Source organism: Carassius auratus, chromosome 17 (genome assembly GCF_003368295.1).
Source record: "Carassius auratus strain Wakin chromosome 17, ASM336829v1, whole genome shotgun sequence".
Lineage (NCBI taxonomy): Eukaryota > Metazoa > Chordata > Actinopteri > Cypriniformes > Cyprinidae > Carassius > Carassius auratus.
The window spans coordinates 27498656-27511939 of record NC_039259.1 but is presented as its reverse complement, the minus strand read 5'-3'; positions in this window follow the sequence as shown (position 1 = coordinate 27511939).

Genomic DNA, 13284 nt, shown 5'->3' with positions numbered 1-13284 from the left:
TACTGTTCAAAAGGTTGATGAGAGTTTATTCAACAAAGATGCATTAAATGGATAAAAAGTGAAACTATTGATAGGATTCATTCTCATATCTTCAGAGCCTGTAGATCTCCCAGCCCTGGAATATTGATTCATTATGAAGCTGCAACGCTGAAAAAACAATTAACGTTACGAATCGCACCTGTTATGTGCAGGGAAATCAATCTTACTAATGAATTTTAGGTGAATCCCATGGTTCAAGCGCGAGTTTCCACAGCGTCCCAGAGATAGAAAGCATGCAAGTTTGCATTAGTTTGGCCTCCCGACCCGTCTTCAAGCCATCTGTGGTGTTTAATGCAGAATAGTGATGTATATAAATGCAGAATTGTGAAGAAAAAGTTATATTTAATGTTTAAATGTTGTGACAAAAAGATGAAAAAGTTGCACTGCCACATTCTGTGCTCAAAAAAAAAAAAAAAAAGGAGCAGTGTATTGTACCATCTGAAAGCAAATAGTTATATGTGCTCATAGCCAAAGCTAAGAGTAGTTTTGCTGCTTGTCGATCTATGTAATGTAAAATGAATTTATGGATAAAAGTGTAATAATTTACTGTATGTTGAGTAATGTAGGTTCACTGTCATATCTGGTTTATAAAACTGAAATATAAATGCAATAAATTTACCACTTTTGGTATTTAATCTCCTGATTGTTTTTAATATAGTCCATGTATATTTATTATATGAACTCATCATATACTTATTGTATTACATACTTGCATTTCCCATATGTGATGGAAAATAAAACTTTTTTCTTATTTTACTTGAAACAATGTTATTCCAGTATCATTAAAATACTATTACAGTTTTAATATTACTAGTTTGAGTGAGTATATACTGAACAAAAAAATTAACACAACACTTTTGTGTTGTGCTGAACTCAAATATCTACATCTAAGTCTTTTTCTTTGTATTAAAAAAGCCATATTGTTCACAAATCTGTCTAAATCTGTGTTAGTGAGCACTTCTTGCATAAAAAAAAAAGAATAATAATTTAAGTGTTGATGGCATTTTGTATTAAAAAACAAATGACGCAATCCAAATTAGGTCAGCAACTAGTTATTCACAAACTAGTTATAGTTAGTTTATCCCTAAGCATGAATTTTTCCCATTTAAACACAACCATGAACTGTAGATGAAGCGATTCTTTAAACTAAAAGCAAATAACGCAATGTGGTTTATTCCAATCTTTTCTGTGCTAATAAATGAACACAAATCTATTCAAACAGATGTAGGCCACATTTACATGTTAAACCTGGGATTTAACTCTTTGACGAGGATGGACTGCTCCGTTTTGACACAAATAGGCGTCTCATTTGCATTCAGCCATATCTCGCCCTGGTTTTGTTTTAGATAATGGAATACAAAAGCAATCAGTTGTGGAAAATGAGACGGCCGGAAGGAAATCAAACAGAGGCTTTTAGGCGATTTCTGCTGTGCTGACCAATTACACGTCTCTCCTAATTTAAAGCGGTTCTTCATTACAGCAGATCTGTAGGATCACTATAAAACAGCAGCGCTTGCATTCAGAAAATGCTTTTTTTGATGCACAATAACAGTTACTGTACATGTACAGTTACTTTAAGGATCTTTCATGCTAAAAAAAATTAGGTTATTCCTTGTAAAATAGTCATAAGAAATGACTGACTTCGTTGATTGGATGGTGACAGTTACAGGTGAAACTGATGGCTTTCCTAAAAAGAAAAAGTTTTTCAGAAGTTGAACAAGTTATAAATATAAATTATTAAATTTATGTACTTTTTAAAGTTATGTATATGTGAAATTGATAATGTAAATACATACTGTATATATATATATATAAAGAAGCCAATTCACATAACTGCATATTAAGCATTAAATGCATAAATAGTATTGTTAACTTTTGAATGAGATGATTATATGTAGTTTTCACTTTAATTTTAGCAATTTTTTAATTTCTAATTTTAGATAAAGTATTCATTTTACTGTATATAAAAGAATGAAATATACATTATTTTAGAATTATTCATATACTATTTTTGATATAATATAAAATATTTTATTAAAAACGAATTGAATTTGAATTTATTTTTCTATTTTTCACTCTTATTTTATTATTCCGTCCTTTTTATTATCATTTTTAACATCAAGATTAAATTTTTTATTCAACATACAAATAGATGCACAATTCAAATAACTGCACATTAAACATCAAATAGTAACATCTATTAAATACTTTCATAATTTTGTTAATATTTCGTATTAGACATTTTAATATATATTTTGTTTTCGCATCAATGCAAGTTATTCTTTAATTTCAAATTTTAAATAATTTGTTGTATATGTCATTGTTTTTTAATGTTAATGTTTACTAATACCATTAAACATATACCATTAAACGCAAAATGATAAAGTATTGATTAATTATACTGACTGGCTGATGAAAAGTGAGCGATGCAATTGACTTTCTCGAAAACAAAAGTAGTCTCAGAAGTTGTGATTTTTTTTTTTTTTTTTTTTTTTTTTTTTTTATGCACTAATGAATAATTTACTTCAAGACCAAGAAGATGAATTTAAAAACAGTGAATAGAGTCGAGCTCTAAGTGAAATCTCCAGTATATGCAGCTCAGATCAATGCATGCAGACCTTGGCACACAGATATAAGCGCTGTTTCTGCTGTGAATCCACCCTCAGGTTCCCACACACTCCCAAACAATTTCTGAGGAGCGGAGCGCCTTTATGATCGCCGCTGACTCATTGCAAAAAACAAACACATGATGATACAGAAAAGAGCTGCGACCGCGAACACTCTGACCCAAACACCCACGCTTCACGTCACGACTGACCGCAGACTGAATCATACTCAATATAGAGTCAACCACAACACAATCAACTCTGACTTTGTGTTCATAATATCAACCCAATGCATTTTAACCCTGTAAAGCCTGCTGTCGGACACAGTCTACTCCACATCTTCTGTCGTCTAATTTTGAGTGTCAAATCTTGAGTGATTTTGATCAAGTAAAGGTCAGAATAATGTCAGTAATATCTCCAGATGAACTCTTACTGGACTAAAGCAGCTCAGCTTTACCTGATTCTCCATCAATCATGTTTTAGAGTCTCAAATCTGATAGGAGCACTTGTTTCTTCAGCCCTCAATCAGCACTGGATTGTTATATGTGTGAATCATTTCATTCACCTTTTACTAAAACATATTATTGGAGATATAGAGTGACCACTGATATTTATATAATTTTATGTCAGTATCTGCTACAGATCTCACTGATTTACATTACAAGCAGCAGAATTTCATCATATACATAATTATCAGCATCTGGAGCAAATTGCATACTGTGTATAGGTTTATTTAAAGTGTAATTAAAAATGCATTTAAAATGTAATTAAAACTAATATGTTTTAGACTTTTTGAAATACTATTATAGTTTTTATTAAATTAAAAAATGTTTTTAAAGGTTTTATTTATACTTGTGATTTGTATTTTTATTTCATTTTTATTTTTTTTAAAGGTGTATAGTTTTTTTCATTTTTATTTTTGTTTGATTTATTTTTGTATGAAGTTTACTAAATGAAAATGACAAATTTCGCATTGGCATTGCATTGCAGTTTTTCATGTATTTTTGTAAACATTTATTTAATGTCAAGTAACTAAAATGTTTTTAGATTTAGTTATCTATATTAGCCATGCTTTGCAACATTTAATATCTGTGGTAAACTTTCTTAATGACAATTACTAGATAACTTAAATAAGAATATTATTCATAATTATTTATTATTCTTTTTTTTTTTTTACTTTTGATACTTAAATACATGAAAAAAGATACTTCTGTACCTTCTGTAAATTCATTTGAGTAATATTTAATAAGGGTATGCGTTACATTAAAAAAACACACACACACACACACATATATTTTTAAAAAAGTATAAAAGTATTTTTTTTTACTTATTTCAAAAAGGTGAAACTTTCATATATTCTAGATTCACTGCATGCAAAGGAAAACATTTACAAAAAATTTTTTTTTAATTTTGATGAGTAGATCTTACAGCTCATGAAAGTAGTGGGGAAAAAAACTATTATCATAAAAAAAAACGTAAACTCTGCATTTAATATGCTTTGATACAGCACTCTGTGAACTTTCAGTAACGAACTTCGTCTTCAGGACGATTGCCAAGTCAGCAGTCTTCCCCATTATTGTGGTTTCAGAGAACAAGATAATCCCAGCATTTATCCTGTAGGGTTGGTCATTTAATGAAGCTCAAATGTAAATATTCTAATAATTTGGATTTCATGACTTCCATGACCTATAAGCACTAATAATCAAAATTAAAACCAAAAATCAAACAAACACATGATTTCAATGGGCTCAAACAGCTCTCTTTGATAAATCAAAGCTATAGCTGAAAAATGTAGCAGGCTACAGTAAGGACGTAAATGTTCACCACTGTGGACTGTATGAAGTCAATCTGATAATTAAACAATAAGCCCAAGGACAGTTCATCCCATGAAGAAGGTAAAAGTGACTCCTGAGTGTGTGTTTAACATTCCCCTCCAGTGTTACTGCTGTTCATTCGTATACTGCTGTGAGAACGCAAACATTGGATTAATCTTCATGGCTGCAGGTCTGCTCCCGATTGTTAAATTCAGTCTTCCGTAGCCAAAGATCTGGCTAATTATTTGATAAACCCAAACGTGCTGATTCCCAAGCAGTTTACCAAGAATTGACTACAGTAGACCTTAAAAATAGTAATAAATAAAGATGTATAAGCAGAAAAACTCTACTGACAAAACAGAATATATTTCTATTGTGTTTGACCCATGTTTTACATTTAAAATAAGCTGCATAGACGATATATATAGATATTTTCACACTTCTTTTTTCCTTAGTTTAATTTATTTTATTTTATAAGTAACTGGCCTATTACTTGTATCTAAGTGAATAGTATTTGTACCTGGTGTTTCTTAGGTATCTAACCTTTATATAATGTGTTTCCTTCTGGATTTTCTGGTTGGTATTCTGTCTCTATCCATTAAAATAAATACAATTTCTTTGCAAATGGGCAAACTTACAAAATCAGCAGGGGGTCAAATAAATATTTTCCCCACTGTAACTAAAACTAAACCACAAAAACTGAAGCAAACGTTTATTTTTGTTACTTGAAATAAAATATAAAAATTAATTTAAAATAAAGAAAAAAAAAAACATTTTATGTAATGACTCGACAATTGCCGAGACCATTTTTTTTTTTCGTTTAGTTTAACTTGATGTACAGTACTAAAATAGCTAAAGATAAACGCAAAAAAAAAAAAAAAAAAAAAAAAAAATATATATATATATATATATATATATATATATACACACAAATAAAAACGTATAACTATAATAGTGTCCCAATAGTGCCCTTATGATACAGTTTTTTTTTTTCTTTTTTTTTTCTTGTCTTGTCTTTAAAGGTGAAACTTAAATAGATGAAGAAATCTCTTCAATATTGAGTAAACTCGCAGTCTTAAATCTCTTATGCTCTCATGTATTTCATACTTTAATGTCTGACACGCTGTTTACTCCCAGACTCTGCTGGTTTCCCAAGTGTTGATTTTGGTGAATTGCACTGAAACTTTTTACAAAACACATCTACGTTTCAAAACATGCACATTTATAACCCTAAATGAGAAACAGGAAGAAATAAACAGTGCTTTAACCTGTTTGAAATCGAAAGGTTGTGGAAAGTGACTCAGCACAATATACTGTATGAGGTTTTTTCCATGCGACAGTGCTGCTGATTCATTAATCGTTCTGTGCATTGATATTTCCGTCGTAATGAGGAAGATGTAATGAGCCGCTACAATAAAGCTGCTTTTCATGCTTCCTTATTCATATAAAAAAAAAAAAACACATTTACTGCTTTTGTGTCACAGAAATATCTGTTATATTATACGTCCATCACATTTCAGGAAACAAAAAGCAATTTAAATTTTGCAATTTAAAGTGCAACATTCATATAATCTTTTAACTACTGCATGGCCGTTGAGTTTTATCCTTTAGACTGTATAAGCAAATGAGAAATATATGCACTATACACTTATACTGGAAACATGACAAAAAAAGTAACAGTGTAAATAAAATGTTTAAAACTACAGTTTTGAATCATATAAACATGAATTTTTCCCAAAGCGTTACACATTAAAGAATCACTCTGGGCAAAGTTACATGTCATTTTCACCATTTGAGCAGCTGAAGTATTTAAACAAGTTATGTTTTACCAATGTGATGTTATATATGTATAACTGAGATTAAAAACTTATTTAATTTCAGATAGTTGCCAAGCCAATATTCCTCTTTTCGTTAAGTTTAAATTCATGTAAAAAAAACAACAACAACAAAAATAAATAAATAAAAAATAAACTTTGGAAAAATATGCATAAAAAAGTATAATAGTATATCAATGATATACTGATATAACACTAGTATATATTTAGTAACTTTTTTTCAATTTTAGTTTTAGATAACTACAAATATCTTGTTATAATGGATGATAAACAGCTTTATGACATTTAATAAAAATAATTAGATGACTAACTTAAAAGACTCTAAGTCTAAGCAGTTTATGCAACCTAAAATAATAAAAAAATACCTAAAAAATGTATTAAAACTACACAGGAGTTAAAATATTAATAATGATGATGATAATAATAATAATAATAATAATAATAATAATAATAATAATAATAATAATAATAATAATAATAATAATTACAAAAACACAGCAAAAAATATTATAAAATTACCATAAAATTAAAGTGAATAAAAAACTAAATAAATATAAAAATAAAAACAAATTCAAAAATATTAATTTAATGTGGTGTGTTAAAAAACAGTTTATTCTTTTTTTTTTTTTTTTTTTTTTTTGCTATTTCTACATACTATACAATTCTAGTATATAGAAATAGCAAAAAAAAAATAAAAAATAAAAAAAGTTTTTTAACACCACATTATGTGTGGTTTGTTTTTACAAACTGACAGAGAAACTTAATCATCTGTGATAATTGCCATCTATCTGACCCATAACAGGAGATTCACTCCTTCGTCTTAACTGAGAGAGTGTACACACACACACACACACACACACAGTCTTATCAGCGGTGGTTCACCTCCATGACCAGCAGTCTGTCAGCCATTAAACTCCTGATATCAGGAGAACAGACATCCAGAGCCTGTCAGAGCCAGTCTAACCTAAAGAAGAAGCAGCAAAATTATCCTAAAAACAAGCTTTGAGTCAACTGCCCTTCATCCCTTAAAAAAAAAAGCAGTTTTATGACACGCTCTGCGTTTTACATACAGTCCTCCTCTCTCGGGCGATGTTGTTTGGTTTGCGGGCGTATAGTTTCTGACCCGCTCACATCAAAAGTGTGCCAATCTATCAGAGAAAAGCTTCAACGATCGATGGCTTGAAGTGATAATTGCACGATTGCCTTCTTCCTCTCGCAGGAGAAAGTGGCAGAATATATATCAGCGTGTTTGCGTGTGTTAAAATGTCAGATGGTAATCATCAGTCGAGTGGAATAATGATGAAGTGCTCGTGTCTTAATTAAAGTTTCACCTCGTGAGTGGCATGCGGCTGTATTTTTAGGCACGCGTCGGCCCCCTCACTGCCCTGGCAGCTTTTCTCCAAATCCATCCCTAGAGCACGAGAGAGAGAGAGAGAGAGAGAGAGAGAGAGAGAGAGAGAGAGAGAGAGAGAGCTACTGCTTCAGCATGCATCGAATACTTGCACTTTTACCGCATTCACTAAAATGTGCACAAAGCATGAAATCCTGGAGCCCTAAATGCAATGCAGTGCACTCCACTTGACCTGCTGCTTACAATGATGCAAATGAACAAATGTTCCAAAAATCATTTATACCCTAGCAACCGCATAGCAACAGCATACCAACCATTCAGATCCAGCCAGAACACAGTTGCATCTGAGAAACCCCAAACTTTCAACTTTATCCATTTAAAATGTCAAACTTTAAACTACTTCACATTTTGAGGCTAGCAATTAAAGCTGTTAAAAACGAAAAGATGTGAAATCTAGACGTTGCCAGTAATTCTTGATCCCGCAATGGAAAGTCATCAGTAAGTAATAATGAAATATTACAATGTCTTGACATAAACAATGACAAATATTTTAATATTGGATAAAATGGTATATTTGACTAAATAATTTTAATAAATACTTTTTGCATTTAATGAAACATGCATATGCAATATTTTATATATATATATATATATATATATATATATATATATATATATATATATATATATATATATATATATAATGGAAAATAAATGAAAAATGGAAATTGAGATTTTTTTATGATATAATAGCTGTTCATAATAATAATAATAATAATAATACTAATAATAATAATAATAGTGGATGTTGAGAAAAAAGTAGATAATGGTAATTTAAAAAAAAGATGGAAGAAGTTGTTATTTAATAGCTGTTAAAATAATAATAATAAAATATATAAAGAATAAATTCAAAATGGAAGAACCTGATAAAACAGTATGATATAGTAAATGTTAAAAAATAATCAAATAAATAAATTCAAGATGGAAGTTGAGGGAAATTTTATGATATATTGGCTGTTAAAAATAAAAATACTTAAATAGAATAAGTTGAGAAAAATATTATAATGTCTGGTAATAAAAAAAAAAAAAAAAAAAAAAAATACATTTAGATAAATCCATATATGTTAGTAGCCATTATGCAATTTTTACTAGCTTCTTCCAGAACAAAACTGTGAGAGCATCTCAGTGATATATGAAAATAACACAGATGCGGACAGATGAAGGTGTTTTATTAAAGACAGGATAATTATGCTTTTTACCTTTTGGAAGTGCTTTAAAATGCTTTAATGACTGAGCACACAGTCTCGGCCTGTGATTATGTTTCAGACCTGTGAAATATGGGGATGTTGAACCTCGACAGACGCACTTAATTCTCCATATTTAACCCAAATTGTTGAATATTCTGAAGCGAAACATCTGGAGAAATCCGCCTCAGCCAGATTTGCTAGAAAACAATCAGCGTTTCATCAGCGCGAGGGGTCAGGCTGGTCTTCTCTATTATTTATCACACCATAGAATTGCAGCATGACCCGGGGCTAAAACCTGTTTTATGAAACCTAAGCGAGCTGGATGTGGAACAGAAAACAGCGTTTGTGAGAATCGCAATCAAAACAGGACGTTCTCTCGCTGTGAAGCTCCTGTAAACTGACGGCATGTGTAACGTGATGAACAAACAGAGCTGAACGCACGTCTGCCGGACCACAGACGCACAATAAGAGAAAGATTTCAGGTTATGTTCAGAGGAATGTATTTGGAGCGCAGGTCTGATGCGGAGTGTTTAATAGCACCAGGTGTGGATGAATTTAGGATCTTACTCATTTGGAGATTATTATTTATTTTATTTTTTTTGGTAAAGAATGAATAAAATGTTGTTTAGATATAAAGATGTCTAAATGATCTTTTAGAAATAGGGCTAGTCTACTCTGGCGACAAATTTAGGTTCTAAAAACAATTTCCAGATATTTGGTTGTTTTGATGTTTCTAAGCTGTTAAAATGGTGATCATGTTAAATATTACAAAAACATTTCTAACAATGTTTCTAATAACTTTATTTTTACCCAACACACAACATTCTCTGAACATTTATCTTGAATTTTTTCTATAGCATAAAAAAGTCCAGTTTTTCACAAATAGAAAATTTGTAAAGGTCTCAAAAATGTCTTATGTTTTTTTTTTTTTTTTTTACATTTGATGTATATTTTTAATGTTCTAAGAACACTGAAACCCCTAATAAGTTGACTGAACTAAATTTATTGAGTAAACTTGTTGCCTCAATTTAATTGAGTAATGGAGTCTCCCAAAACTTGCATATTTAAGTTTATTTAACTTGACGGTTTTGTAGACTACCTAAAACCCTCAGAGGTTTAAATGTTGATACATGATTCATTTGAAGTCACCATTGTGGTGGAAAGTGTTTGGTTTAGTTGGGATCTTGGTCCAGTTGTGTAAATTTGTCTCTTGCTGCTGTATTGGTGTATTTTAAAACGCTGTTTTTGTGGTGAAAAAAGACAAATTTAAATGAGCTCAGGTGTTATTTGATGTTTTTTGTTGATGAGAAAGACATCACATAATACGTATTTGAGATTAAAAAAAAAGTTTTGTTTGATATTTTTAACAGGCACCAGGAGTAAAATACTTATTTTAAAGATGGACGAAATGAATGTGTTTGAAATAATTTGAGTAAAAGAATCAATCAAGTTTTCACACACACAGACTTCTAGATGTAGCATATGCATCACAATAATGGTGACAAACAAAAGAGCTCCATAGCAAAAACTCATCCTTATTTTCCAGCCTTTTTTGTTCTGATTGTCACCATTGATGTGATGCATATCCAAAATCTTGATCTCTGTTTGTGACGACATGATCGGTTTTCTAAAAGTAAGTAAATTGTTTTATCTACAAAGTTTATATCAATAAAAGTATATCCATAGTTGCAGCAATACATTTTATTTTATTATAATTAGTCACCATTACAAGCAAGATATGTGTATGTTAGATCTCAACTCTCTTTGCCACAATAACAGTGTTTTACAACACACAAGTTACAGCAGCAAGAGACAAGCTTACACCAACAAAGAGCTGATAACACCTGAGCTCTTCTAAACTTTGTCTTTCTTCGCCACAAAAACAGCATTTTAAAATATACTGTTATAGCAGCAAGAGACAAGCGAACATAAGAAGTATCTGGACCAAGATCCCAACTAAACCAAACATTTTCCACCACAATGGTGACTTCAAATGAATCAAGTATGCACATTTAAACCTCTGTTAATTCTCAATAAGAGCTTCTCTAGATGTCTGACAGAAATAAAGTCACAGAACCTTGTAAGGAGGACATGTGAACATTTATATCGGATGTACAGAAGACATAAAAAACATTTAAAAAAGACGTCATAAAAACATTCTCTCCTCAGTGGATGTCTTTTCAATGTCTGCAAAGACATACAAATATTTATATTATATATTTATAATATATTTTTTTTACAGTGCAATATAGGGTTTACTGTATTTTCTTAAATATTGTGACAGTTTGTCAAAAGGTCAAAGTTTAAATATGCTGTTATTTGTTTTACTTCAGTGTGCTGTCAAAAATAAGAACATCATTTTCAGTTAAATTTACATGTTGAGTTAACTTAAATATATAAGTACACTTGAAATTAGTACCAAGTTAAGTGAACATAATTGTTTAAGTACATTAAATAAGCATCAAGTTTGGTGAACTGAGTGATTTAAGTACAATCTACAAAACCGTCAAGTTAAATAAACTTAAATATGTAAGTTTTGGGAGACTCCATTACTCAATTAAATTGAGGCAACGAGTTTACTCAATCAATTTAGTTCAGTCAACTTATTAGGGTTTTCGATCTAACGAGTTAAGCAGTAACTTTAGCTGCCATGTTCTTTCTTGCCAATCTCATTAAAGGAAGAACAGAGTGACGTTGAGTTTTTCGAAAGGATTACTCATGATTTTGAGCTCACAACACATTGAAATCTTAAGTTTATGCATTTTGAAGGTAAATTAGTTAAATTAACTCATATTTTTAAGTTACAGGGCCAAAATGCTAAATTTTAAGTAATGTTTAGTCAACATTACTTGATTTTTTAAGTCAAGGCAACATTAGGGTTTACAGTGAATGTTATAAATGTACTTATTGATGTGATTATAACATTATTGAATGTTTATATATATATATATATATATATATATATATATATATATATATATATATATATATATATATATATATATATATATATATATATATTTACATTCTAAAAAAAAAGTTAAAATGTCCAGTTGTTCTATTGTAATTATAATTCTATTTAAAAAAAGTTACAAAAAAAAAAGTAACGTTTTTACATTCTACTAACGATATTTTCACCCACCATTCATTTTCACCATTTATTTTGTACTTTCTAAGAACCTTAAAATATGTCAAGCATTTAATTAATGTTAAAGTTTACAAAAAAAGTTAATTTTGACCTGACATACATAACAACATGCTTTTGACCATTTCTTTAATAGCTACTGAAATATCCAGTATTTATTTTCACAATGTTAATGAAATGTTATAACTTTATTTTCACCAACATACATTATATGTACGCTTATTTTTAATATTCCAAGAGCATTTAAATGTCCATACAATGATGTTTAAACATTTATTATTAATATTCCAAGAATGTCCAGTCTCCTTTCCTGATAAAGAGTTATTTAAATGTTACAAATACATTTCTTACAAAGTTCACATACAACACTTTGAACTTTTATTTCTAATACTCTTAAGAATGTTCAAATGTTCTTTTTTTTTGTCATGATTAAAATGTTTTCACCAATATTTTATGAATATTTTCAGGTTCAGTTGTACATTTTTAACATTCATACTATTCCTTTAACATTTTGTAAGTCATTTGATCAGTCCAGTGTACACATATCAAACCGAAAATATGGTTTTAGTTGGATGTAATTACAACAACACATGCAAATACATAAAAAGATCAGGAATATTGCTTCCAGCATCAAACAGCTGTTATTCCTTCAGCCGTGTGTGTTCATGCTCATTTCATTGGGAGGGGAAACACACATTTGAATCATAAAAGCAGCTGTTCAAACCCTAAGATATCATAAACACTCATTGCATTTTCACTCAATTAACTCATAATCTGCTTCACGACTAATTCAGAGACTGAAACACAACATGAGCCAGTAAGTGTATATTACAGCATGTTGACTGCTCAAGCAGAAGCCTGCGTTTGTTATAGCATCCAAAAACGACCGGCGCTAATTGAGATTGAGAGTGAAAAAAACTTGATCATCTTTATAAAAAATTAGAGCAAAACAAAGCATTGCACTGTCACTTTTCCCAGCTGACATGCAATGTTCACACAACGTTTTTTAAAGGTTATGTAAATGTAACGAAACGTTCTTAAAAATGTTTTTTTTTATATTCTTACGAAATTATATACATTCTAGTAGAAAACCTAGAACAACGTTCTTCATCGTAAACTTCTAATGACTTTACTTTTACTTGATTAATGTTTACATTTAGATCAAATGTTCTTAGAACCTCATTCTCAGAACATCCATATGATGTTATTTTTTGCTAAATGTTTTTATAATGTTATCATACGATTTG